This window comes from Tachysurus vachellii, chromosome 2 (genome assembly GCF_030014155.1).
Source record: "Tachysurus vachellii isolate PV-2020 chromosome 2, HZAU_Pvac_v1, whole genome shotgun sequence".
In the NCBI taxonomy this organism is placed as follows: Eukaryota; Metazoa; Chordata; class Actinopteri; order Siluriformes; family Bagridae; genus Tachysurus; species Tachysurus vachellii.
In genome coordinates, this window is record NC_083461.1 from 12,659,546 (window position 1) to 12,685,337 (window position 25,792).

Sequence of the window (25,792 nt, forward strand, 5' to 3'; positions counted from 1 at the left end):
GAACTTATTAGCATTTTTGGAAACTTTTTTTTGTGTAAAAAATAAAGTGCTGTCACTACCTGGATACTTCATTAAGTCCCCTTTTCCTGTTTTCTACAGACGAGTACAATTCACAACACTAGCAGTTCTCTTTAGGCGACACATCCCTATGCTAATGAGCATAAGTCTAGTGTTGACGCTGCAGGATATGTTAGCAAACACTTAACCCTTCAAGGGAAAACACCACAATCCATCAAAAAACCTATTTCAAATGCCAATTGGGGAAAAACAAGTGAGGAAAAAACACTCTCAATATCCTCTCATGACAAATTAGATGTTTAAACCGGTCTCCTATTCAGTAGCTACCATGCACTCAGCTCACAGATTATTTTATAAAGTATACAGAGAACAGAGAGAAAGCATTTCTTCATCTAAGTGAACTTGTTAATGCAGTCTAAAACAACTAATTACGGAAACGTTACATGAACTTCAGATGTTTTCACACATGAAATTTATGTGGCTTTCAAAAACGTCATATATTATGCTTTTCACATGTAATGGGCTTTTCACCTGCAATCTTTTAAAATTATTATATATATATATATATATATATATATATATATATATATATATATATATATATATATATATATATATATATATTAATTTTCATGAATTGTTTATAGTCATGTTTAATTATTTCACTTAGAGTTTATGCATTTTCACATGTGATTTTTCATTTATATTCATATTTGATTATATCCACATGAGACGTTTTACCTTGTTCATTTTCACCTATCTTTTTTTTTTCACCATTTTTTTCCCACATATTTAATTTGTTTTTAAATGTGATGTTTACTTGAGCAATTTCAAGGGATACCATTATGAAATTGACTTTCACTTTCTTTTCACATAACTAAATATTGTTACATAAAAAAATGTAGAATCACATTTAGTAATCATACATAAAGGGATTGTTTTTAAAAAAGAGTTTAAGACTTTCACAAAATAAAATCAAGACTTGCAACGAATGCATGATGATCATCTTCACTCTTAGGATTTTGGTCTAAAAGAACTATTTCAGCAGAATTAAGTGAAGCCTCTCTCATTGAGCAATCCATTACAGATCAGGAAGGAGAATTATCCCACTGGGGCAGAGTGCCTTGATTCCCAGCCTCTGTTCCCACCATTTCCTGGGAGAATCCCCAGTACTGCTTCTCACTAACAGCAAAAATCCTGCTCTGGTTTACTTTGAGTTGGTGTGGAGGGCAAATGAGCACTTATCTCTCCTATGAGACTTTGTTTACTCTTCAGCAAACTTCACAAACATGCTCAAATCTGCTCTTTTTAACTAAATTTTGTTTCTTAGAGCACTCTTAGAATACATGCTGTTGGCAAAATAGCCACCCAGAGATGGGTGTGAAGAGGAAGCAATAAGAGACAACTCAAGAGAATAAAGTGATGAGGTGATAGAGACTTAAAAATTCTGCAGTGTGTTTCAGTTAACTCGATGCAAGTCCAACTGCACCGGGAAGCGCTATACCGTGTTCAATTACACGTCAGTAGTGAAGGTCACATATCATTGTTTTTTTTGTAACGCACTGTACAAAGATGGATGGGTCTGCTGATAATGTTTAACTATCTAATCTCACAGGGGGAACAGCAAGTGCGAGATTAAGGAGCTCCTCTCCTTGGAAGCCCTTGACAAAGTGAGGCCCCTTATTATTAGCCATTGGAGCTAGTGTCTCTCAAGCATTAACTCCCATCTCTTATGCAGTCTGCAGCGAGCGATCAGCGAAAGTCCCGGCAAAAATGAAAGCGTAGTCTTGCAGTGATGAAAAGACTGAGCAAAGGGGGGTCACTGCTCAAAGAGTTGTAGTGTGTTGCTTAGCTGTTTGCCTCATTGGAAAAGTTCCCATCGTGACCGAGACACCCTCTCTCCATGTCAAAAAGGTGTGGGAATGCCAGACAGGAGACACAGTTGCTTCACAAGTTACTTGTGGCTGGGCTTGATTAAATCATGCTGCCCATGAGGATGGCATAAAAGCCATGCTAGCAGAGACACCTGCTTTAATGTGGTAAGTAGAGGCAATGCAAATTGAGTGCTCTTTGTAATTCGGCTGGTCATGCTTAAAGAAAAGAGCCTGATGTGTGGTACAAAAGCCTTACACTGGTGTAATATGAGTTTTGTTTGCTGTTTGTACTACCTTGCTATTCAAAAGATTTAGTTTCCTAACTTTTCATATAAAGATGTATTCTTTACAGTGTTCCATTATTTTCACATAGAATTTTTTTCACATGTGATTTTTCATGAATCATTTATATTCATATTTGATTATTGTCGCATGAGAGTTATTTTAATTATATTATTTATTATGACATATTTTTCACATGATTGCTCTATTTTCACAAGATTTCATGATTTATGCATTTTCACATATGATTTCGTCATCTGAAAGAAATCATATGTGAAAATGCATAAATCATGAAACTTCACGGGCTTACTGGCCTTTACTCTGACTTGTCTGGGTCTTGAGCATTAAATATGGACTTGGTTTTTAAAAGAAACTTGTTGGACAAGAGGTCATTCCTTCTGGTATGGCTATGAATATCTTGAGCTGTAATGCAGGACTTGGTTAACGAAGGGGAGTGGGGGTCAGTGGTAGTTTACAACTTTACAAATCATACTTAATACAACAAGCACGCTTTAGGTGATCAACCATATCTGAGATAAAGGGAGAAAGTTGTGTAGACATTTCTGATACCTTGCATGTTGCATGTTACATGTCTGAAGCCAAACATTTAAAAAAAATTTTATTTATATGAATGGATCACATACATAAGTCTGATTGCTTCATGTTACATTCATTCTATTTGACTTATGTTTAAGTTTTGATATTGTAAGAACACCTGAGTGCAGTTAGGTAATATGGGCTTTACGTATTAGCTACTGTAGATAATTGTCATAGAGTGGGACAAAATACCTAAAACACAAAACAATTAGGGGTAAGCCTTTGAAGAATGGATTTGACCTGGATTTTCAGTGACTATGCTGCAAATAAATCGTGATTTATGGAATTTCCATGTAGCTTATTTAAGTAAAAAGTTAAGGTCCTTACCGTTGATGGTCCATAGTAGAGTATACATTGTGTGGGTGCTTTTTTCATGCTTTTTAAATCTCTTAACTGCACTTTATTAAATACATGCTCTCTCTCTCTCTCTCTCTCTCTCACACACACACACACACACACACAAACACACACACATTTGTACTTTTGTTTTGTTATGTCTAATAATTATTAATGAGTTAGATATATTTATATATATATATATATATATATATATATATATATATATATATATATATATATATATATATATATATATATATATCACTCTCTCTCTCTTTCTGCTCAGAGAGTAGTATTGTAGTACAGAAGGTAGTACTTTTTCTGGTTGTAATGGTGTATGTGTAGGGACTTAGCTTTGCTTTCATTTAGATTCAGCCTTGACTTGGTCTGAACCCCCTTAAGACCTCAAATCCTTTAACTAGTAATCCTAGTAAGTAGTAGTATGCTGCTTGTTTTACCTTGTTGTACTAGCATGAGGATGTTTTTGATGTACAATACAAAGCATGTTGCTCTGGATAAAAGTGTCTGAATGCTGTAATGCTGTAAATGTAAATGAATCTTGCTCTGGTGAATGTTATTTTTCTATATATATATATATATATATATATATATATATATATATATATATATATATATATAGATATATAGATATATATGCTAGATAGATATACACACATACATATACATATAAACTCATGAAGTGCAATCTAACACTACCGTTCAAATAAAGGTTTTCATTATCTAAAACATCTAAGAACTACCTTGTTAAAAGAATAATTGCATGTTTACACCTAAGGACTTACATTTCTTTCTCATTCCAGCAACAACACAGGTCATGTTCACAGCTGGAACATTTCAGTAAATTCTAACATCAAAACAACCTTCCAGAGTGTAACTGGAATCTGCCCAGGTTTATCAAAGAGAACTGATGCTAATATATGGCTTAGTTAAAAATGAACTGAGGAGACCGTTTCACTTCAAAGTTTTCTATGAACTATTCATCTACATTTTTACATCTTCTTTTTGAAAATGAAATATATTGTTGTGGACAAATAAACTAAATATGTGCAGTAAAATGGGGCAAACATTTAATATCAATTTGTGGCAAAATAGTCACATTGCTGGGTCAGTCCAAGGTATGTATAGTTCACTTAATAATACCATCATCCATTTGTAAACTCTTTTTCGACACTGTAAAAGTTCAACATTTATTGTTGTTCTTTATACCAGAACATGATTGAATGCTTGACCCTGAATTTATAAATTTGTGTAACAGCATGCCTTGAAAAATAGCTCATATTGTTCACAGGGACCTGTAAAAAGGCTACACTACATAATCTAAGATTAATAATAAATGGTGTTGTCATTTAACAAATGAAAACCTGTAATCAATATGGTGATTATTTATTTTTTGTTTGTTTTATGTCATTAATTTGAAAATGAATAAATCATAATCATTGGCAAATTGCTGTGGTATAAGTGTGACAAAACACTTCTGAACTTCTTCTTCTTCTTCTATTTTTGCCTTTTCCCGTTACCAATTAACTTCATGTCCTCTTTTAACACATCCATATATCTCCTCTTTGGCCTTCCTCTTGACCTCTTACCTGGCAGCTCCATCTCCAACATCCTTCTAACAATATAACCATCTCCATCCTCTGTACATGTACAAACCATCTCAATCTAGCCTCTCTGACCTTGTCTCCAAAACAGCCAACCTGAGCTGTCCCTCTGATGTGTTCTTTCCTAATCTTGTCCATCCTCGTCACTCCTAAAGAGAATCTCAACATCCTCATCTCTGCTATCTCCATCTCATGTCTTTTCCTCACTATTACAGTCTCTAACTCATACAGCATTGCTGGACTCACTACTGTCTTGTACACCTTTCCTTTGATTCTTGCTGACAGCCTCCTGTCTCCCAACACTCCTGACACTTTTCTCCACCCACTCCAACCCACCTGTACTCGCCTCTTCAACTCTTTTCCACACTCCCCATTGCACTGGACAGTTGACCCCAAATATTTAAACTCCTGCACCTTCCTGACTCTTTAATGCGGGAGCAGGACCACACCCCTACCCAGGATGCATTATTTTTATTTAACAGCATGTGTCTATCATGTGTTATTGGCTGTGGTCTCTGTGTGGACAGCAATACTCTCCCCCTGTCAATCAGAAAACACTAGACAATCGCAAATGTCTTTGCTCTCAGAAAACCTGTGTTCAGCTAACCTGTGAAATGGTATGAGTGACAGTGTATAAAGAAATGATAGATAAATTCACATGTCTTGAAGGAAGCATGTTAGCTTTTACCCTTCACTTCATATCTGTAATGTGAAAGAGGAGAAGTATAATTGAAATGAGTAATTTAGCAACGAGTAAAACTGATGGGAAAAATGTTTCAGAGGGCTAATTTAAATTCTCCTTGTTGACTTTAATTGTGCAACAATTAGCATCCAGGGTGTATTGCTGCCTGTCTTCCTAAGATAGGCTCCAAATCTGACATGACCATGACAAGGATAAAAGCGGTTACTTTGAAAAATTAACTGCTAATGAATTACTGTACATTATTATCTTCCATGAGGATCAACATATGCATATATGCGCATTTAGATTTTACAGTAGTCAGTGTAAAAAAAAAGTGTAGTGTTCTAGCAAAGGTCAGAAGAACTGTAACTTATTTCACAGTTATTTCTGAGACAGGAGTGACTCATATAATAAAGATAGTGCTATTCTCTGGTGTGTCTGGACATTTACAAATGTAAATGATCTTTAAAAATTGGTCCATCTGGAATATATTCACTGCCAGTCAGGGGTCAGGCTATTACAATAATCTGGTGTATAGTATTTACTAGATCTGTCTGACACTGTGCATAAGTATGACAGTGACAGACAGAGAATATGAAGTCGTCTTGACAATTTCTTTCCCCTACTGTTTAAAGTCATATAATTCACATAATGGAAGCTTGCTAGCTTTAATATTATCTTTAAGCCTGGGTCCACATGATGCCTTCAAAGCTTTTACCTCTAACGGGTGTGCCTCCGGAAATACCTTGTTGCTTCAGACTGCCTTGGAATAAGTAAACTGCAAATGTTCTGGAAAGCCATTTCATCCAGCTTAAAAAATAGTACACAAAGCACACTAAGACTGTGCAAAGTCATTTTTCTGACCTTCACATCCAAGTTCCCTCATTTTAGAGTCTGGTAATAAGCTTCAACAAGATGTAACCATTTTACATTGACCTGTGTTTCAAAGGCACAATGTCAAAGGATGGGGATAAAAAGAACAGGAGGGAAAAAAAGCAATTTCACATTTAATATTTACTCTCTTTTGCTAGGAATTTTGGCAACACATGCATGTGTGATTATGAGAGTGTGTGGGTACGCATGTGCAAGTGAGCAGTGTGAAGAAGCACATGGCAGCCCCTTTCACAGCAGGGAGCCCTGCGGGTCCTGAGGCAGAGCGTGAGGGTTGAGATAAAAGAGTCGAGGTGGAGGAAATTTCAAAGCCTCCCCTGCAGACATGCTCCAGCTTTGTGCATTTTAATGCTAAGATATTCAAATCTCATAGTCTTCCATTCTTAACCTTCCTTTCTTCATCAGTCCTTTCAGGGCATTTCTGTCTGCAGCTAATGCCATGCCATGTCCACAAAGAGAAGACTAATTTAGGAAAGTACCAGTCTCTGTCATGGTAAAGGACCTGCATGTTCTTTATGTTTATCAATGAACCTGAAGACACGTTAAACCTATTAAAAGAAGAGACAGGTTGAGGTGAGGAGGTGAAAATGGTGGCTCTGTGGTTAAGGCTCTGGGCTACTGACCAGACAGTTAAGAGTTCAAATTCCAGCACTACCAAGCTGCCAGTGATGGATTATTTAGCAAGGCCATTAACCCTCAACTGCTTAATTATATCCTGCCTCAACTGTAAGCTGCTTTGGATAACGGCATCAGCTAAAGCAATAGATGTAATATTGCCATATAGACCATTCAGCCTGGCACAGAACTAGACTTGTTCTAGTTGTGTTATTTTTCTTAAATACCAGAAAATGCCAGTGAACACACATGAACATGTTTTTTTTTTCATCGTTGAGCAATGTAATATTTGACTGAAGTTGAAATTCAGGTTAGATAATTCACAGATTATGCAACTACCTAAATAAAAGTGAATTGGGCCTGTAATTAAACAGTATCTTGTTATCTATGCTGACTTTTGTTCTGTACAGTCTGCGAACAGCTCATTAAGTTATGGCTTTCTACTCTGTCTGAGCTTTTGGTTCAAATGACAAAGTAAGGGCTTCAAACCCTCTTGCAATGTAATTAGGGTTCATTTTAAATTGGCTACTTGAGTTATGGTGTGAAAAACAGGTGATATAGCCTTTGATTATGCATGTATAATACATAGTATTGTTAGCTTTCGGCTGCAGTTTTAGATTGCTCTTATGTTGAGAGCCAAGCTGGGAGCCGGATTAGCGATCAGCGGACAGGCAGAGCTCATGTGGTGCATGGCACTGTATCTCTTTGATCAAAGCTTTCAGAGCAACGATTCGACATGACTCATAAGCAGAGCGACATCAGGGTACAGTGGACAAGCGCTTTAACTGAACCTTTGAGCCATGAAGTTCACAGGGGAATATATACAGGAAAAGGAAACAGAAACCCAAATAGCCGAGGGTATGTAATACTAATTGTATGCTTTTAAGATTGTAAAACAATTTTAATTATATTTAAAGACCCAGGCATTATTTGTCATGCTGACTTGATGTTAAAACGGAGCATATACATTTAAAGGCAAACCATGAGCACAGTGCATCGATATAAACCACTTAGTCCTAACAACAAGTCGACATCTGACTTTACACTGACCCTTATATCTTGTAGGCATGCATAAATACCTGCAGTCTCAGAAACAGGAGAATCCCTTTATGCATGGATACAAGTGCCTAAAACTGAACTGGCTTTAAATTTAATCTGACAGGTCTTTCACATGTTTAAGACCGGTAGTTGAATATAGCTGTCATTCTCAAGTGATTAATCATTTAGCTACAGTACTTCAGACAGAGACACAGTACATCAACTCATGCTCGACCTTGTTTCTGTGTCTGCTCTGACCTCCAGAAAGGTATGGCAAAGATTATATCACTCTCAAATGGATTCTGCTGTATGGAATTCACTACATTCTCCAGGAATGCGGGGTTGCAAGTTGAAGAGATGTGATTTTTATCGTATGAAATAGCATTCTGCATATGCTGCCAGAGCATTGTACCAGTGAAAGATAGTTAGAGGAACAAGTAAGCTGTTGAGTACTCCTGGAGGTGTTTAACTCATCTCCTCTGCTAGGGCACCGATAGCTGATGGTACAAGTGTCTACAGCTACCATGGTGACACTGCCGAGAGCAGGTACACAGCTCCATGTGGCTGCTGCCGCTTTGTTCCAATGGCGTCATGAGACTCATAGCTAGCAGACAAGATGGTTATCCATGCAGTGTCCAAAAGCTGCTGCTGTCCAATAAATCCCCTAAATTGAATTTAAAAGGCTTTCGAATTTCATTAGAAACTTGGTAGATGTCCTTGCAATGAACCAGGGACCAGTGGCCTGTCTAATTAACATTAAAGCAAAAAAAAAAAGAGTGTGCTTCGATCAAATCAAACTTTAATTACCAAAGATAACCTCAAGCTACTACTAACACCACTGCAAAATGAGGGACTTGGGGAAAATACTGTACAACCGGCTATAAATATTTTTTTTTAATAAGTGCCCTATGGAAAAAAAGTGCTTCAGTCATTGTTGACTTTAAATATTTAAAGTACAGGAAAGAACAAACAATGCAAAACATGAAGAACAAATAACCCAAATATCATCAATTATATGAATTTTAGATAAAATAACTATAAAGGAATAAATAAATAAAGGACAGCACTCCACAAGAAAATACCACATCACTACTGCTTAATGTGGCTTTGCACAAGCTTGTGCCAAAGGCCTGACTTGCCAGAGGTGCCTGCAAAATCAAATTCCCTCAGCCTTTTGGTTCACTCGAGCTGGGTCTAAATAATTGATGGGGCCAGTGAGTGGTGGCAGTGGCAGCGACAGTGATTTGATTTGGGAGCCAGTCTGAATGGGTTCAGGATCCTTACAGACACCCTGCGGAGGGCCAGAGAGAAATGTCAATCGCACCTCATCTACAGACCGAGGCTTCAATGCTACACCAAGAGAGTAGCAATCACCAGGCAATCTGCAGCTAGTTCACCATCCACATTTAATGAGACACACACACAACAGATACAAAGAAAGACTGAAAAAGCACCCAGCTGCTGCTCTTACAAGTGTCAACTCCATCCCCCACTGTGGTCCATGAGAACACACAGAAAAAAGAAACACTGGATATCATTAGTATTGTAGGATCTATTCAGAAGTAGACTAATTTGTTTTGTCTATGTAGGGATGAGACTGGGAGCTTTTTCCAAAAAAACAGGCACTTGACAATTTCACCAACATTATACATCAGTTCTCAACACACAGATTAAACCCACACATCATTTTTGAGAGCTTTTCAACTAATTGAATGAGAGCCATAGCCTTCATACCCTGATTAGATAATCATGTGATCTGGGGCATATGCCATATCTCCACACTGACCCTATCACTGTGACATTGACCTGCGCTCAGATAACTTTGTCACTTTGATCATACATCAATATGCTAATTTTTGAAAACATGGAAACAGAAGATGACGTCTTTCAGATCTTGCTGCAGATCTACATTAGTCCCTCAACTTCTTAGACATCCACAAGGTTCTTAAGAGAGACCCACCTTAACAGAAAGAAATTATAATGTTGGCAATAGGGATCTGTAGTTCTAGCAGAAAAAATTAGCACTTGTGAAATTTAAACATTGTCTTGAGGAAGCTGAACATTCCTTTGTAGTGTAAACAGGGCACAAAAAAGTCGGGGCACACTGAAATCCCAATGGGCACTCTTGTTGATTTCATTTCACCAGCTTATATTGTCCAAAACTCCTGGCTTTTGCCAGTCATGAATTTGCTGCAATAAACTATGATAACAACAAATCTCCTGAACTTTATAAGATCATTGTGCTTGCACACAGTTCTCTCAAATTAAAAGCTATATCATTTCCAATCATCAATATTCTCTGGTAATCATCTTCATATCTTCAGTACCACTGGTCACTCCCTGCCCCAAACTACACCCGATTCTAGAAGACATATACATGCTGTGTGTGGCCAGCCGAAGGTTTCACAAAGTCACCCAGTTGGCAAATCCCTGCTTTTACCAGTCCATTTCAATTGCTTCAATATTGCAAAACTTCAAAAAGAACACTGTGCCAGAAAGTGCCACAAAAGTTGTCACTTCACTATCAGACTTAATTGCTTTTATAAAATGTTTATTATTGCAATATTTTTACATTTATCTATGTCAATTTACAACTTGTTCATTATTGTATATAATAACATCTATTTTTTTACCCAGGATTTTTTTTAATACATTAGGCTGCAGACAAACACTAGGGATGCTGACTGGCTAAGACTTACTTAATCATCTCAACTGGTAGAGCTCTCCTCATCAATAGTAACTGATATCAATCTGTCTCGATAAATGAAGGAATAAGAGCAGATATCCACAGAATATTTTGCAAAAAGTTTAATAAAAAAAGACCTTGATATGCATGGTGTCATTTTGATATTGAATCAGAAGATCATTTGATCCAATTGCAGTATTAAAAACTGCATTATTCTGAGTAAAACTGTGACACAAAGACAAAAATAACCTTCAAAACCAACAAAAAGCAAAAACAAACAAAAAATATATATAGGGAACTAGTATATTGATCCTTTACCATGGCAAGTTAGAGTACTTGGCTTTCATGTTCAGAGAGATACAATGCATTTAGAGTAAATCAGAGGTCCACTAAAAATGGCTTAAAGCAAAACACATGACCTGAGTGTGATGAACTCTCAGGAGCAGTCAGAGTATAATCCATATGCGGTTTATTTCCAAACACAGGGCAAACACACTGAAATGGCAGGCAAAATCACAATAGAGAAACACATTAAGAGTGTTAATGCAGAAAGAGCAGTCAGCGCAGGCAAAGGTACAAAATCACATGATACAAGCGAAAGAAATCCAATAAACAGGCAATGGTCAAACTTGGAGAACACAATGGGACAATAGCAAACAAACAATGGCTTGGTACGTAGCTGGGCTAACAATACTTTGTGACTACACAGCTAAAAATGTGGTTTGAAAGTCCTTCATGGCAGGAAATCACCCAGATGTGGGGAAGTGGCAGGTTATGTTGTGACAGATTCCCTTCAAATCCCAACCCCATTCCTCCTTACAAATAACTCCAGGTGTTCTCTTGGGAGGGTGGCCTGGGGTTGTGATGTGGATTGGTCTGATTTTGGTGGAATTCAGTGATTAGTGACAGGTCAAGGATATCATGGGCACTTTTTTCAGGGCTGTAACCTTCCCAATCAACTAGGCACTGGAAGGTGCTCCACTCCTGGCACAAATCTGGGAGTGTGTTGAACAGGTAGGCAGGAGATACTTCAATTTCAAATGGAGATGGTGGTGCAGTGTTTGGATTGTAAGAACTGGGGTGATTTGGGTGGTCTTGAGGAGCAAAATGTGGGAGGAGGGGAAGATACAAGGGATTTGGAGGCGATATGAATTGACATATTTGGTGATGTCCCAAATAACCTGGGGCCACAAAAAGGTGCTTTGAAACAGGGTGATGGTTTTCTGGATACCTTGATGACCCTGGACTCTTGCCTGAGGCTGGTGGGTGTTTCATAGCAGGGCACACAGTGAGTGGGTCTGAAGTGAAATTGTGCTTGAGGCATTTGAAGGCCACTTTTGCAGTGTCAAACCAGCAGAGGTTCTTTGACTTGCCCCTAGCGAGTGGTAAGCAGGGTAACTACTGTGCTATAGACCCTAATGAAGCATTTGTAGAAATTGGCAAAGCCCAGACACCTTTGCAGCTCCTTTATGCTGAGGGAGTGGGACTCTCATTTACAGCCTGCACCTTACTCTCATCCATCTCCATCCACTGGCAGCTGATGATATAGCCCAAGAACTCAAGGGTGCTTGTGGAACTCACACTTTCTGCCAGCACATTTAACACATGTTGTAGCAGATGCAATGTTGAACTTGTTCAATATGTTTATTCAAAGCCTTGGAATATATCCAGAAATCATCTATATTGACAATGACACAGTTGCCCAGTAGGTTGAAGAAAATATTGTTCACAAATGCATGGAAACTGCAGGCACAATAATCAGGCCATATGGCATCACCATTTTTTCATAGTTCCCCATTGGTAGTGTGAAAGGCTGTTTTTCATTCATCCAACTCCTGTATTCTGATAAGGTTATAAGTGCTACAAAGTCTAGTTTGGTGAAGAAATTCACCTCTTGTAGTTGTTCCAGGGCAAAAGGCCCCAATGATAGGGGATATGGGTAGCACAGAGTGATAGAGTTTAGCCTCCAGTAGTCAATGCCTTGTCTATGTCCTTTTTATCAACAAGTAAAATCCAGCTGCAGCTGGTGAAGTGGAGGTGTCAGAACTCATCCAGAATTTTGGCCACATGCTTTTGTTTGTTCTGTGTCTTGTGTCTGCCCTGCACTTGTCTCTTCCTTCCTGCCTCTGCACACCTGTTCCTCATGTGTTAATCGTCTTGTGTATTTAACCGTGCTGCGTTGCCTATGGCAGTGAGGAATCCTTGTCATCTGTTGTCGTCATCGTTTGTTGTCATCTGTCGTCCCGTGTCTACTCTGGTCATGTCTTTGGTTGTCATGTCTTTGTCCCTGTTTTGTGTTTTTTAGTTAATAAACCCTTTTATTTTAGCTATCCTGCATTTCTGTCTTTTTTTATCCCCACATCGCTGACAGAAGGATTCCGCCAGACCAAGACCCAGCAGGATAGCGTCAGCTTGTGTGAACTCTGTGGGAGCGTTTTTTTCTTTCGGGACTGTGTTGTTTTTTTTTCCTTTACTGTTGTTTTATTTGTCTTTGTGACATTGGTCCGCAGTGTTCCGGTGAGGGACGCCACTCTGCTTCCGGTTTCCGGGTGGACGTTGCCTCACTTCCAGCCTGCTGGACGATGTCACAGCTTGTTTTTTGTTTTTTTTACTCGGTGTCCTGCTACATCACCCCGCACCTGTCTGGTGGGGGACGTCGCTTTACTTCCTTGTTTCCCGTCAAGGATGCTGCCCTACTTCCTGCCCGCAGGTGGTGTTGCAGGCCCTTATTTTGTCCCAAGGATATTTTTGTTAATTTTTTTTGCTCTGTGGCAGAGGATTTTTCCTAGAGCCCCCTTCCACCCACCACCCCTTTCTCTTGGGGTTTTTCTGGACTTGGGCCGCGGGGTGTCGGGGGTTGTGCTCAGCCCTTCTGCCTGGCTGTGGACTTGGCTCGGCCCTTCTGCTCGGCTGTAGATGTGGCTCGGCCCTTCTGCTCGGCTGTGGACGTTGCTCGGCCCTTCTGCTCATCTGTGGACGCCGCTTGGCCCTTCTGCTTGGTTGTGTGCCCTACTCCCCCTTCCTGGACCTAATCGGGATTATCATTAATATGAGATTGGCGTGTCAGGAGCCATGCCTTGAGGGGGGTACTGTCAGGATCCAGCCCGGACTTTGGCTACGTGCTTCTGTTTATGTTCTGTGTCACATGTCTTCCCCGCCCTTGTCTCTTCCTCCTCGCCTCTGCACACCTGTTCCTCATGTGTTAAGCGTCTTGTGTATTTAACCGTGATTTAACCGCAACCGAATCCTTGTCATCTGTTGTTGTCGTTGTTTGTTGTAATCTGTTGTACCATGTCTAGTCTGGTCATGTCTTTGGTTGCCATGTCTTAGTCCCTGTTTTGTGATTTTTTTAGTTAATAAACACTTTTATTTGAGCTATCCTGTATTTGGGTCTGTTTTTTATCCTTTTTTATCTGTTTTTTAACTGACAGGAATTAAACCTGCCACCAGTGCCTCTTCAATGTATTCTTCCATTGCCTGGGTCTCAAAATTGGACAGGGAGTGAACCTGGCTCTTGGGTGGTGAGGAGTTTGGAAGCAGGTGGATCGCACAGTCGCAGGATTCGTCCAGGGGTAGTTTCATGACTCATTTTTGCTGAGCACCTTCTGGAAGTCATGATATTGCTTGGGGATGGTCCGCACTTTAGAGGGATCTGGGCTCTCAATGGACATAGTACGACAGGGAAGTTGTACTTTAAGAGTCAAGAGTTCTTAACCTTGCCTAGAAATCCATGGATCATGAGCTTGTATCCAGGGTAAGCTCAGGATGATGGGATTGGTGGGTGAGTAAATGATGAGTACCAATCGCTCAAGACGAAACAGTCTAACCTGGAGAGAGATTGGGACATCTGATGAGTGATGTACCCCTCCCAGATGGGTCAGTTACAGTATTCACTGCAGTAATTCTCAGTGCTGCGGTGTATAGAAAGGTAGATAGAGGCATATTCTCCACCAGTTAGTTTATGAGGATACTGGTGGCTGCAGAGTCCACTAGGGATGCAAGAGAGCACACCTGGTTAGCATGTAGCTGGAGAGGTAAAGTCAGACCGAAGGGGCAGGTATTTGGGCCCACCTTAAAAGTGCATAATCCTGGTTTCTCTGGACAAACTGCAATGCTTGGCCTGTCCACAGTACAAGCACAGCCAAAGTCAAAAACAATACTAGAATTCGTGCCTTGCCGAGTTCTGTCATAGGAGGGGAGGCCTAAAGGGTGCTTACAATGAGTGCTGAGACTGTCTGAGCTTGATAACTGCGATGTGATCTGAGCATGTGATTACATAAAAGAATGAACTCTAAAAGGCCTCATCTTTGCAGGCCATTTCAGCTTATAGAGTGGGGTTGAGCCCCTTCCAATATACTGCATGCAGCACAACATCATTCCACCTGCTCTGCATGGTCAGAGTTCTGAATTTCATATGTTGCTTTGTTGGCCCCCTGCTTCAGCTGCAGCAGTTTTGTAATGCCTTTTAAAAATGTCTTTTCCACCAGCTGGCTACTAGAAAATGTCCCTGATTAGCTGTGAGAAATGCATGAAGAAGTTTTGCACTTGAGTATTGCTATCCTAGATTGTAAGATCCCACTCCAGCTCTTTACCAGTGAGTAGCGACATGGTGAAAGCATACTTGCTAGAGGTATCCCAGTAGGTGTCAAGCTGATGTGTGAAAAAAAAATCTCACATTGTCTGAGAAACCCTCGACATTGGTCAATGAAACCATCAAACTTCTCTTGAACAGCCAGTGGTTGAGACAGTTCTCAGGGCTTGAAGCAGGTGAGTATTGGTGGGTTGTAGAGCAGTAAATTGCTGGTGGTATGCTGCCAACGTTTTGACTTGTTGTGCAACAGATCAAAGTTGAGAAATTTCCCCTGAATTCTGTACAAGTATTCTGTGATCAACTCACAGGAGCAGTCAGGGTACAATCCATATGTAGTTTATTTACTTATACAGTATCTCACAGAAGTGAATACACCCCTCACATTTTTGTAAATATTTTATTATATATTTTCATATGCCAACACTGAAGAAATGAGTGTACAGCTTGTGTAACACTGTAAATTTGCTGTCCACTAAAAATAACTTAACACACAGCCATTAAACCGCTGGCCACAAATGTGAGTACCCCCTAAGTGAAAATGTCCAAATTGGGCCAATAGTGTCAATATTTTGTGTGACCATCATTATTTTCCATCACTGCCTTAACCCTCTTGTGCATGGAGTTCACCAGAGCATCACATGTTGCCACTGGAGTCCTCTTCCACTCCTCCATTATGACATCATCTAGCTGGTGGATGTCAGAGACCTTGCGCTCCTCCACCTTCCATTTGAGGATGCCCTACAGATGCTCAATAGGGTTTAGGTCTGGAGCCATGCTTGGTCAGTCCATTACTTTTACCCTCAGCTTCTTTAGCAAGGCAGTGGTTGTCTTGGAGGTGTGATTGGGGTTGTTATCATAGTGGAATACTGCCCTGCAGCCCTGTCTCAGAAGGGAGGAAATCATGCTCTGCTTCGGTATGTTACAGTACATGTTAGCATTCATGGTTTCCTCAATGAACTGTAGTTCTTCAGTGCCAGCAGCACTCAAGCAGCCCCAGACTAAGACACTCCCACCTCCATGCTTAACTGTAGGCAAGACACACTTGTCTTTGTATTCCTCACCTGTTTGCTGCCACACATGCTTGACACCATCTGAACCAAGTTTATCTTGGTTTCATCAGACCACAGAACATGGTTCCAGTAATCCATGTCCTTAGTCTGCTTGTCTTCAGCAAACTGTTTGTGGGATTTCTTGTGCATCATCATTAGAAGGGGCTTCCTTCTGGGATGACAGCCATGCAGACCAATTTGGTCTGAGCACTGACAGGCTGACCCCCCTCTGGACAACCTCTAGATATAATGCTGACCATGTGCACACAACGTCTTTGGTCGACCATGGCGAGGCCTGTTCTGAGTGGAACCAGTCCTGTTAAACCACTGTATGGTCTTGGCCACCATGCTGCAGCTCAGTTTCAGGGTCTTGCCAATCTTCTTATAGCCTATTCCATCTTTATGCTGAGCAGCAATTATTGTTTCAGATCCTCAGAGAGTTCTTTGAAATGAGGTGCCATGCTGAACTTCCAGTGACCAGTAGGAGAGACTGAGAGCAATAACACAAAATATAACACACCTGTTCCCCATTCACACCTGAGACCTTGTAAAACTAACAAGTCACATGACAACGGGGAGAGAAAATGGCTAATTGAGCCTTATTTGGACATTTTCACTTAGGGGTGTACTCACTTTTGTGGCCAGCGGTTTAGATATTAATGGCTGTTGTGTTGAGTTATTTTGAGGGGACAGCAAATTTACACTGTTATTCAAGCTTTACACTAACTACTTTAGATTGTAGCAAAGTGTCATTTCTTCAGTGTTGTCACATGAAAAGATATAATAAAATATTTACAAAAATGTGAGGGGTGTACTCACTTCTGTGAGATACTGTATATATAGTCAACAGTCAACAGAGAGTTAAAACCAGGAAGAGGAGTCAGCAAGGGCTGAAGGTACAAAATAACAATACACAAGTGAAAAAAATCCAATAAACAAGCAATGGTCAAAGACAAAGTACACAACAGAACAACAGCAGATAAAAAATGACTTGGTACGTAGCTGGGCTAACAGTATTTCTAGTCAACACAGCTAAACCAATGCATGTTTAAAAGTTCTTTGTGGCAAGGGCACCCTCTGATGGCCAGAGGGGGGAGTGGCAGGTGGTATTGTGATACCTGAATAGCTACTGCCATATTTCATAATTAAACCTCTGCTATGTGATAGCTGTACCCTTTGGATCCTTTAGTGAGAGACTGCTGCAGGTGGTGCAGTTCAACCAGCTTGCTGCATTCAATTGTCTGCAGTAGTAATGTGACTCATAATCCAAAGAGAATTCCAGCACTCTGACACTGCTTCCCATCAAGAGTGTCACTAGGTCAGAGCTCTGGGTTCAGAACCCACAAGCTCAGTTTTCCTTCCTCTAGAGAATGCATTTAATCTGAATGGCCATGTGATTCAACCACTGGTTAAATTCAGAGCAATTGCTAGCTGGGTCTAGGACAGATTTTGATGTTTCTCTTGCTGGCATGCAACAACAGCAACAGCAATAACAACAATAACTAGGAGAAAAAACAGTAAATGAAAAACTAGCAAAACTAGCTTCTGCAGATTTCTTAATCCTGTCACATCATACAGCAACCTTTCTACATTATACAGGAACATAAATCCCAAAATCAAACAGGAGAATATAAGTGCTCCAGTTAAGATATGATGTTATAATGTTTATTACAGTTTCCAAAGTTTCAAATCATAACTTCAATTAATTCACCACCATGTGTGTTTATAATCTGCAGGCTGAAGAGCAAATTTACAATACTTTAAAATATGCCTTCCAAGAGATATAGGTGATTTGTCAGTGGGGCAGGATTTGTAATTTCAAGGTGAAATAATTTTAGAAAATATTAAGATACACAAAATTCTCAATTAATTACCTGTCTTGCCTGGAAGCTTCACTTTTATAAACTTTTATAATAGAATTTTGGACTTACATATGTTTTCAAGGAAAATTTCCAAAGGAGCTGAGCGGTCACTGTGCTGTGGCATAAATTTTTAATATTTAATATTCTCTCTTTCTCTCTCTCTCTCTCTCTCTCTCTCTCTCTCTCTCTCTCTCTCTCTCTATATCTATATATATAAATATATCTATATATATCTATATATATATATATATATATATTACGTCGCTGTCAGGCGGAAACCTCGTATGTCCAAATTTGGTCAATTTCATATTTTTTCACATATCGATGCTATTGGTCAGTCCCCACGCGGGTCTGATATTTTTACAAGTTATTAAGCAATCTAAAGTCTTGAAAATAGCTTGAGCGCAAATCTCATAACTCCATTGGACACTTCAACTGTCCACCTCTTCCTCACTCCACGGGAGAGCTTCGCGGCATATTTCTCCTCAAGAAGAGTCGCAACGAATCAACACGTCTTCTGAGGTAAATGTCTTCAAAACACTGGGCTCAAAGAAAAAAAAAAAATCTTGATCCCCGCTAGTTCTGGTGCTCGTCTGAGGACAGGAATTTAGCGCAAGACAATCCACTGCAACGCGGACTAAACCCTGTGCATTGCAGATAAGGTACGGCATTTTTTTAAATGTCCTGAAAAATAACGGTTTTGGAGATACGAGGATTCCTCCTGATAGCGACGATTATATACTATAAATTGTAAATTTTGGAAGGAAGAAAGACATTATATAGACTAGATTTGTGCAGGATTAGGATACAGAACATATCTGACTGCACCAAGCTTTGATTTAAAGAATAAAATTCATTACTGTAGATAAAAAGCAAATGTACCACAATTCAAAATTTACAGTAACACAAAAAACATACTAAAAGTCTACATTGCTCTAGTACCGTGACTCTCCTATTCTAAAACTTCACACATTGCAGTGAAGGAATTTCTCTCTCTCGCTCTCTCTCTCTCTCTCTCTCTCTCTCTCTCTCTCTCTCTATCAATTGCTCATGCATCATTCTCATCGAGCTAAGGACATGTAAAACTCTTTAAGACAAGCTCAGTTATAGAGATATGGAGATTTGCACACCTAGCCAGTCAAATTAGCATAAAAATACTCACTGAGGAGAGAAGGCCCACTCTGAACGTAGCAAGTAACGGTGTCTGATCAACCTGTTTCAGAGACAGAGAGCGAGAGAAAAGAAAATGAGAAAGAGAGCGCCAGCTGTGAAACCACAGTCAAATGATTGGAGGAGGAAAGACATTACAACAAATGTACTGAGGCAGCCACTATCAGTGACTAAAATCTGTGGTAAAATGAGTACAGGACTGAGGAGGGAGGATACAGATAGAAAAGGCAGGGTATGCAGTATGCTACACTAAAACATTAAAATACATGTTATTTAAAATTTTTTATTGCAATTATAACACATTAATTAGTGTATTTCTACTATGATTTTTGATGCTATCTACTGATCAAGCATTTTCAGATATCCAGGCATTATTTATTCACTCAGGTCATCAAATCAATTACTTCTTAAGATCCCATGGTCATGCTTAAAGTCTCAGTAAGATAAAGCTTTCCTTTTTTAAAGATGATGATGATGATGATGATGATGATTTTTATGATGTTGACAATGGTGATTATTATTTATTTATTTGTTTTGGTTTTTAACTCACACACTAATGATTTCACTGAAGGTTTGCATAACTCAAACATCTATATCATTATTATTATTATTATTATTATTTTAAGTTTGTTCATTTATCTTACAGGTACCTCTATGTTACAGTTATGCTGCATGATAGTGCAGCACTTTGGTCAGAACCTGCTGTTGTAAATGTGCTTTGACTTGATCATGCTCAAATTTATAGCCAAATACCAAATACATCAAACACAAATGTAATGAATAGTAATAAATGATCTGGATCTGGTTTTAAATCCAAAGTGGCCTGAACCAGAGGGCTTTTTGTTGTAAGCTAAATCTGTGCCTTTAAACATTGGAACAACCCAGAGGTAGAACTGCAGCAGAGCCTAAGGTAAACCATTGTAACCATACAGGCAGTTACTTAGGATGAATAAAGTGTCTCATGTTAATGAATGTGGTGTTTTGTTGTCTCACCTAAATTAAAATAAATAAAATAAAATAATTAAAATTAATTAGTGCACTGTATTCATCACTCCATACTTTAAATGTTTGTTCCATGATCAGATTGGACCATAAACAACTTTAATGAATAAATACTATAATACATGTAATTTTTCATATCAGTGAAGCACATTACTCTAATCATCACAGGATTGGCAGCAAGAACATCAACAACATTCTATTGCTTTACAGCTCTCTGTATATTCTACTTAAAGCAATGCAAAAGTGTCTTCAGTAGCTGGATTAGTGACTCATGGGAGTAGTTGTTGCTGGCAGTGCATGCGACTGAATGTAGTCTGTTCTGTTTGGTGTTATTTGGTTGTTAATGTGTGTGAGTTGTGTTCCAGGCATATGCCTCTGTTAATGTGACTTCTGTCACATCAGCTGCTTTACTAGATCACTCCATCTCCGATCTCCCACTCCATGTCACAATCAAGAGCTGCAGCTCTACATCACCGACAGCAGCAATCTGGAGATCAGCATGCTGTGTGTGAATCACCTTTCTTTTTGCATGCTCTCACACTCTAGTTCACTTTGCTTCTCCCTCTTTTCACCTGCTGGTGACAAAAGAAAAATCCTGTACTAAAATCCCTACCCGATGCACCGAAAATGCACCGAAAATCTCTTAGCCTTATCATCCTCTGGCTGGCCTCTTTGTTATCTCTCTCTCTCTCTCTCTCTCTCTCTCTCTCTCTCTCTCTCTCTCTCTCTCTCTCTCTTTCTCCCTCTCATACACACATTTTCCTGCTGTAGCCCTTATTTCTGTCTATCTTTTAATGTTACTTTCCATTGCAGTTCCCTTCTCCACTGTGTCTCTCTCAGTAAAGAAACGACTTTTCTCCAAGTGGAGATTACCTCAACCAGCCTCTTCAGAGTAGCTTCAAATGACCCCCAGTGTGCTACCAGGCTGGATTACACCTCTCCTCAATACACACTAACCCCTCCTCAGGGTACAGGGAAGAATAAAAAGACACAAGGAGGGAGAATGGAGGGTGGCTAGAAAAATGTTCAGTTAATTCTAGGAATAAAAAATGTAATAAAAAAATATGCGCCCACTATAAATGACAATATGTGCCTTAGTGGGCTTTCCTGCTGTTGTGCATTGAGTGTTTCTTCAGAAGTAATCTACACTGAAGGTATAAAAAATATAAATATAGCTAAACTGAGACAAAACAATTTGTGCTTTCAGTGAATTAGTTTTGCTATTTTATATATATATATATATATATATATATATATATATATATATATATATATATATATGTATATATATATATATATATATATATATATGTATATATATATATATATATACATATATATATATATATATATATATATATATATACACACACATTAGTTTTTGCAATGAAGTTAAAGATGTTCTCAATTTTTAAAGTTTTACAAAGTTAAAGATGTTCTCAATCTCAATGTGTGATGTTAATCTGTTTACATTTAATGATTTAAATTTACATTTATTATTTATTTATTTACATTTCATGCAGATGATATAAAAAAAGCTGGCACAGCAGGTGCAGTGGGTTGAAGCTTGGGTTACTGTCTGTTTATACTTTATGTTCCTTCTTTCTCCCAAATACACATCTGTAGGTGTACAAACTACACTAAACTTCCCCTGAACTGTCTTCTTCTACTTTGCCACAGCAAATCATCTGTTTCCACCTAACTCTATCCTCAGCATCCTCTACTCTCGCACCAATTAACTTCAAGTCCTCTTTTAACACATCCATATATCTCCTCTTGGCCTTATCTTGACCTCATACCTGGCAGCTCCATCTCCAACATCCTTCTACCAATATAACCATCTCCATCCTCTGTACATGTCCAAACCATCTCAATCTAGCCTCTCTGACCGTGTCCCTAAAACAGCCAACCTGAGCTGTCCCTCTGATGTGTTCATTCCTAATCCTGTTCATCCTCGTCACTCCTAAAGAGAACCTTAACATCCTCATCTCTGCTACCTCCATCTCTGCCTCATGTCTTTTCCTCACTGCAACAGTTGCTAACCCATACAGCAAATCTGGTCTCAATACTGTCTTGTACACCTTTCTTTGGATTCTTTCTGACGCTTTTTTGTCACACAACACTCCTGGCACTTTTCTCCACCCAACTCTATACTTCCCCTGAATGAGCATGCAAATGTGTGTGCATATGATGATATGATGTGTGTGTACAGTCTATATAGACTGGTGTTCTTGTTTCTGTGCTTTAATAGCATTTATCACCTTTAATCCCTGTGTATCTGTTATAGGCTCTGAAGAAAAACCCTGAGCAGGATAAAACAATAATTGATTATGAATTAAATCATAACCTACAGGATGAGTTGTGTGTTTTTTTTAATACATTTGCAAATGTGATACCATGGTGATCTGTCAATTAATCTGTAATAATATTTATTATACTTCTTATGCTTGTACACAGAATCTATTCATTGTGTAAGTTTTTACATTCTTCTTTCAAACTCTTGAGGTTGAGTCTCCTTCCTCGCTGTTGTGCTTCTGTTCATATATTTGCCGTTATAACTTGTGTGGCTGTGGGTGGTGCATGCAAGACATACACTCACACCCACTCCCATACACTTTCTCCCTATCCCCCTGCTCCCTGAGTATGTCCAATTAGGGAAGGTCGACTCCGGCAGCAGTGTGCACAGCAGCCACTTATTCTGTTACCGTTGGATGATCTGTCACGCTCAGCTCTGGCTTTCTTTATGTTAGTCTTCCTCCCAAAGGGCAGTGGCTAACTCCATCACTGGGACAAATGACCCATCAGTGCCACCATTCATCAGCCACCAAGGAATCACTAGCCTCGGCCAGCCCAAACCTCTCCCACTGCGTCTGTCTCTAACACCAGGGCTGAATCTCCCATACCCACCATACTGAAACCCAGTGTGTGTGTATGTGCGTATGTGTGTGACAGTAAGGACTCGACTGCAAAACTGCATTACAAATGTCCCACATATGACACATCTAACATATACATACACATACACAAACACATATATGACACAAATTCACAAACCACATACGCTACCCAGAATAGAACCACCTCGTTGAGACACAAGCAGTAGATAATGTTAAGGTTTTCAACTTGGTTGTCAGTGAGGTTTTTTCTGCCTGTTCTGAAACCCACACCATTCCCACACCTCCGCCAGGAGCGATGAGGATCTTTATGTAAGTGATGAGGCAGGGAGCAAATGAAATCACTGTAATTTGGCTAAAAGAGTAATGCATGTCCTGCATAATGAAGAGGACCAGCTTTTTACTGCTCACTGATGAGCTAAGTAGGAGTGTTCTTATTAATTAAGACAGTCTAATTTCCATAAGTCAAAACACCCAATGTGTGAAGAAAATCGTTGTTAAAAAAGACCAGAAAACTGGGAAGGAAAGCAACAGAGTAAGCCCTGACAGATGGTCTTTCATCATGCACAGCTTTAAGGGGAAAAACACGCTTATAGAGAATGCATCTAGCACTTTGTCTTCTCCTTTCCTTAATTCTAAGCAATTAAATTTTTTTTTCTTTAATACCATGAAAAAAGCATATGGGGGCATTACTCATTTGGTGCTGTTTTGCCAATGTAGTTTCCATGGCAACAGAACAACATGGACTCAGGAGCATGATAATTTCTCTCCTAGATACAGAAACACCAGCGTAAATTCAGAATCCTGGGACTTGAACTTTGACTTCTCTCATCCAAATGCAGCAGGGGTTAAAGTACAGTTTCTATTTAGCAAAGATTCTTAAAGCATACTTGATGGCTGCATATTTTTCCAACAAACTGTAACTCTTAGATAAAAATACACTGGCTTGGTAGGCCAAAAAAAGCCACAGCAACAATACACAATGTTGAGCAACAGAAGGTAGAAAAAAGTTTCAAATAACTTCGCTGAACTCTTTTTAGATAGACCATCAGTCCCTGAAAATTTAAACCATATTTCTGAGACGAAGTGTTTTACTTCACATCAAGCCAAAAGCTAGTAAACCAAGCAGTAAACTGATTCATAAGGTCTCAAAAAAGAATGAATGAATGAATGAATGAATGAATGAATGAATGGATGAATTAATATGACTGGATCTTTGGTCTGTACTGAAGACTGCAACTAAAGTCTCCCATCTGCTGCTGTCAGTGTGAAACATATACAGAAATATACAGGAATATACAGAACCATTTAACATTTTTTCCTACATTAGAGATGGAGGCTTTGAATGGATTCAAGGCCATGCTAATTCTGCCCAATTTGAACAATTCTTCCTATCTATCCAGACAAGGACTAAAAACAAGACATTGAGCAGTGAGTTGTCTGTGTGTGCTATGATTGAAGTAAAAGGCATTTTAACAAGGTTTTGACCAATCCCCTTAAAACATATCTGCACCTTGAAAAAGAGTGTTTTTCCTGCACCAGCTCACTATAAGTACACTTGAAACATAATTTGTAAAATGTTTCAAAAACCATATTATATTTGTATTAATATGTGAATGCCTTTAATATCTCATGCTTGAACCATGCCTTCCTGTGAGTCATCCATTACAGGTTGTGAAAATGTACATTATACAGTAGTTCATTCAAGCATGTTACCTAAAAACATGTATCCCTATGAAATATTTGGAGTATCCCAGAAGTCACATGTTTATCAGTTTACATCATCATTATTATTTTTACTTATTTAAACGACTAAAATGATAGATTTAAGATAAATTGTTCATTAAAAATATGTTAAATTTAGAGTATTTCTAATTCTAATTAGCATGTTCTTTCATCTTGAGCATGGATGCAGGGTGTACTTGTAATTTTCAGTCACGTTACTCATTAAAAGCAAAGTGTAGCCAGAAAAATAAATGTAATGCTTGGTTTCTTAGATTTAATGTTCCCATGATCATTAGAAATGGAGACATTAGTATTATTCTATGCCTTGAGTCATTCTAGGACATAATCAGTTGTACCAAAACAATCATTTTTGGTGTTAATATGTACATAACCAGTAGTTTTTTAGCAAGGTAAATCAGAGTTGATGAGATAATATTTTCTGACATTCAAACATAAAAACAGCATAAACACTTACACAAACTCAGTAGGAAAAATCAGCATGCTTGGATTCCATGCAAGCTCACTACTTTACCAGGCGGGTTGTTCAAACATAAACCAAATCATATGAATCAGCCTGCTAGCTTGAAGAAGCTGTGCCTTAAAAAGTGATGCACCAATTTCAGGACTGCCAGACATGATTTATTAAATTCTCACATGACAGAATTAACAAAGGTGGCTGCACTGCACTACCAGTTGCACTTGGTAAATAACATATGCACAGGGTCAGCCATGCAAAGCCAGGAGATGACAAATCTCTTATAGACATTAACATTTTCTTCCCTTGTCATTGGTTATTTATTTGCTGCTGTTCCATCTGACCTGGCTTGGAATATTGAGGTGATCCATCCTTTCGGC

General features: G+C 38.9%; 1 protein-coding gene across 4 annotated transcripts in view; it reads right to left on the minus strand.

Annotated features, from left to right (window-relative positions):
- Positions 1-25,792, minus strand: part of rbfox3a (RNA binding fox-1 homolog 3a) — a 328,730-nt gene that overhangs the window by 221,204 nt on the left and 81,734 nt on the right. For all 4 annotated transcript variants that reach the window (XM_060897403.1, XM_060897420.1, XM_060897410.1 and 1 more), the window contains exon 3: positions 19,309-19,359. The gene's annotated coding sequence lies outside the window, so the exon portion shown is untranslated. The remainder of the gene's footprint in view (positions 1-19,308; positions 19,360-25,792) is intronic.